This window comes from Spinacia oleracea, chromosome 5, assembly GCF_020520425.1.
Source record: "Spinacia oleracea cultivar Varoflay chromosome 5, BTI_SOV_V1, whole genome shotgun sequence".
Lineage (NCBI taxonomy): Eukaryota > Viridiplantae > Streptophyta > Magnoliopsida > Caryophyllales > Amaranthaceae > Spinacia > Spinacia oleracea.
This window is the reverse complement of record NC_079491.1, coordinates 9,207,323-9,211,894: the sequence shown is the minus strand read 5'-3', so window position 1 is coordinate 9,211,894 and position 4,572 is coordinate 9,207,323. Positions and strand designations below refer to the sequence as shown.

The 4,572-nt window shown below is 30.7% G+C and overlaps 1 long non-coding RNA gene across 1 annotated transcript; it reads left to right on the top strand.

Moving 5' to 3' along the window:
- The first annotated feature begins 2,392 nt into the window (after window positions 1-2,392).
- Window positions 2,393-4,242, top strand: LOC110794503 (uncharacterized). Its single transcript, XR_002535047.2, has 2 exons — window positions 2,393-2,715; window positions 3,743-4,242. It is a non-coding gene; the product is annotated as an uncharacterized lncRNA (long non-coding RNA).
- The last annotated feature ends 330 nt before the right edge of the window (window positions 4,243-4,572 follow it).

The following is a 4,572-nucleotide window of genomic DNA, read 5'->3' as shown; positions in this document are numbered from 1 at the left end:
AATAATAGCTATTTCGTACTACTAACTTTTATGGAGTAATACATCAATTAAAATAATTATAGATGTTAAAATATATAGAATGTCAATCAAACTACTACAAATTTCAGTTACTTATAAAATTAGTTCTACCAAACGGACAATATAATCAGCTATCTTATCAGTTTCAGCACCTTATCAGTTTCAGGTACTACCTTATCAGTTTCAGTTGCCTTATCAGTTTCAGGTTAATTTCAGCTAGTGTTGCCAAACAGACCCTATAAAAGGAGATAAAAAGCGGGTTTTAGAAAAATGAAACTTTCTTTGAATGAAGAAATTAAGTGTAAAAAAGATATTGTGAGCAAATGGAAATAAAATAAAGAAATACAAAACTTATACTATATAATGGTCTTATGTATAAGATTAATTTCTTACCAAATAATTACACATTTTCATCAAATAATTATGTTCAATTTATTATAATTGATCAATCAAATAATTATACTTTCTTATCAAATAGTTACGCTTTGTCATCACATAATTATATTTTTTTTATTGTTGACATATTCGATCTTATGAGTATGGTAAGGTCATAAGAAACTTACTCGACCAGAAAGGAAAAGGGAGAATAGAAGTTAGGTGGCAAGATATATGGACATATGGTGTGTTTATTTGTGTCCAAGGACTCTAGGAGAAAACATCCAATGAAAGAATAAACTTGATATACAAGATGACAAAAACGTGTACAAAATATCAAACCTAAAAGTAATAGGAATAATTGACTGGAAAAATTCCAACTTTGAACGTTTCACTTTTATTAATCCCAACTATGGTTTTTTTTTAATAATCCAAACTTTTACCCCTAATGACTTTTAACAATCCCAAAAACCGGTAACCTGTTATAATGGTAAACACTTGCAAACTTGGACTTGGGCTTTTAGTTTCTCTCTAAAAAATTTGGTACACGTCATTCATTCAATATCCATTCACCCAAAGTTAAACCCTTTTTGTTTTTCATCTGCTGTAAAATAAAATAAAAACAAAAATCAAACACCTTCCATGCTCGTATGTTTAACCTTAGATTGTAATTTGACAATTTTTTGATTGTAAAAGGAGGTTCATTTTGACATTTTTGTTTTTACTTTGTGTTATTTGTTTAATTTGGCAGGTAAATAAACTTAAATCATACTACATCATCTTCATCGTGCTTCATTTGGTAACCACCATTTCTGCTATTGTTGTATCCCTTTCAAATAACTGAAATCAAAGGTCATCAACCTTGTTACTACTAGTAAGTTACTGGTAGTAACCCATTTAAATAAATTGAACTCTGTATCCTTTAAAAAAAAACCCAAAGGAATACACCCCCTTGAACCCGAAAATGACCCGGTGGATCTAACATATAAGGTTTACTTCGTTCAGCTATTAAATGTCACATTAAAATATGAGGTTTGAAAACATTTAAAATTTTGGGTGGAGAATCAAAGAAAATGACAAAATGAGAAACAAGGGTTATAAGGAGATTTATTAAGGAAAATAAATAAGGGGGAATAAATGCATTTATCCAAGCTAAAACTAAAAGTAAATAGGAGGAGCACTAAATCTTGATTACCGACATATATACACAAGCTAGATTAAAAACCTACTTCGTATATTCTAGGAAGTATATAGTTATCAACAACAACTATAAAAAACCTATACTTAATTAATAGAAAACTTGTTGTTGGTTTTTCTTTTCCCCCCAAAAAATCAACAAGTTTTCTATGTTGTCGCACGTAGCGCACGTCAAACGTTTAATAGGTGGTGCAATTTAATTATATCTAATACTTCGTATAAACTTATTTTATAAGTTTCAACAACAAAAAAAGTATGCATTACGTTAGTTCTTAGTAATAACTTTTATCCCTTATTAATCTTCTTAATTTTACTTATCGGTAATTACAAGAATGTAATAGCATACCACTAAGATAATAAGGCCGGTTTTGGTAAAGTGGTTAAAATCGAGGACTTGACAGCTTATACATAAGGCATGAACTAAGGTAGAGCCACAATAGTTCTCATTGAAATAAGATATTACGATGATAGATTAATATAAATAGCTTTCATCAACATTAAAGAGGGAGATAATGTCTTTTAAAACTACGTCAGCGTTGATCATTTTAATTTTAATGTATGACATAGGCATTTGATAAAACTTAACATCTTCGAATTTTACTTGACTCGTGTTAGATTGGAAGAAATTCAGAATTTAGGTCAATTTTTAAATCGTTTTTTTTTACTAGGGTATAGTTTGAATCTTGAGTTGGATCGATTATTATTATTATTATTATTATTATTATTATTATTATTATTATTATTATTATTATTATTATTATTATTGATGGGTCATGGGTTTACATCCATGAACCACGTATACCATACGTTTTGGCGCAATATTTGATCTGGTGATCTAAACACCACACAACGTATGTCGGTAAGAATTAAATCAATTTAAACACATGCCCCGTCAGAAGATTTTAAGCATCAAGACAAATGTATAGTGTCCTAAATTATTTGGGTATGTACCCTTTCAATAAAGTGAACATTTTCTCCTATAAATAACCTATAGTTTCTGTTAGTTTTACATAACAAATTTACATTTATACTTCGCTATCTTTTTTACAAAGAAAAATATTATGAAGATGTCAATGAGGTCAATTGCTCTGGTTTTTCTTGTGTGCCTACTTGTCTTGTCAACAGGTTCCTAATCCTATCCTTACTGTTTTTCAAATTTTTATTTTCGCATTTTTTTTATATGGCTCCATTTTATTTTGTTTTGGATGTACGATTTAAAGCAATAAATAGATAAAATTTGTTCCGTAAGAGGGACCAAGTAAAATGTTTTACTACATTCCGTCAAAAATAATCAAAACATCCACGGTTACATTGTCGGGGCAACCATCATGCTAAATGATGGTATGACCGTATTAGAGTTTGGTTTGCCATCCCCTAACGTTCCGTCCGTGACCATATTAATGTTACTTTTCTTTTTCGTTTTTGACACAGACCATATATAGAGTAGATAGTTAGATACAAGGTAACCAACTATATTTAGTATTTTTGTATGGGTGCTAATTAGTAAAATCTACGGAGTATATACTAAATACGCATTGTTGAATTAATTTCCTTAAATTAAAATAGTGTATGCTTAGATTTTAGACATATATCCATTTTAATTACGTACTAAACTGTGATCGCATGCATGAATGTTGCACGTGAGGTGATCATAGATGCCTAACTACGTACGTCTTCATCCCAAATAACTAGTACTATACACTACTTACGTGTTATGTTTTGATTTTAAAAAATGGCTACAAATAATTAAATATCAATAATTAACATGCATTTTCAATTTGATGATTTGGGTATCATAATAGAAACACAGTATTATGGATTTATGGTTAAGACTTGAGATCGATTAATCATGGTTGATAGTTAATTTGAATTGGTTAAATTTCTATAATTATTTCATTAATGTAAAGATCTGATCCACGAAACATCATATTGTGGTGTCCCAAATTGATAAAAAGCAGAGTAGCCTCCTCTGATCTTGTAAAGTAGACTATCTAACTAAATGGCTGACTAATTCAGGATCACAAATTAATGTTGTCTAATATTTTTTTTCCGGCCCCTAATTAAGTGCGTAGATTTGACACAAATTTTAGTGAAACATATAGTCTTGTTTAATTAATTTTAACAAATTTGTTGTGAATTGTGTCATTTACAGAAGAAATGGGTCCAAGAAAGGCAGAAGCTGGAATTTTTAGCTCGAGGAAATGCAAAACTCCAAGTAAAACGTTCAAGGGAATATGTACTAGGGACTCCAACTGTGACACTTCTTGTAGGTATGAGGGATATCCAGCTGGAGATTGCAAGGGTATTCGTAGAAGATGCTTGTGTTGTACACATACTTAAACTCGAAATATCAACAAACTCAATGTCGTGTACACCTTTCGTCCTAGATTAGTAGTCACGTTAGTTTGAACTATTAAGTTAGGGAGCTAGTACGTACACACATATATCAATCTATGTTACTTCGTGTTGTAGCCATGAACGTATCTTGTTATCGTGTTGTTGTTGTCGTCGTCGTCGTCCGTCGTTGTTGAATTGGTGAATTCTAGCTAGCTTCTATGTAAAAATATCGGCAATTGTACGTTGTCCAAGTTATGGTGTTGTAAAATAAAACTGTTTTGATTATGAATGAAGCCTAGCTAACTTTCAGGTTGACCTTGAGCCTAGTCTTTTGAGTATCCTACTAATTACTCCCTCCGTCCCCGGAATACTCGCAAAGCTTTTCTTATAAAGGCGTCCCAAATTTCTCGCACCGTTTTTGTAAATGTCATTTTTTTTTGATATTATACTTACTCATTGGCCCACGGCACCCACCTATATCCCTACTCATTAAAAATATATTAAAAGGTGAGTCATTTCTCAATACTCATTTAAAAAGTTGACACATATTTCTCACTATTTATATTAAAAAAAAAGAAGTACTCCACTATTAACTGAAGTACCATCTAATTAAATAATAAGTTAATTACATTGCATTAAACAATG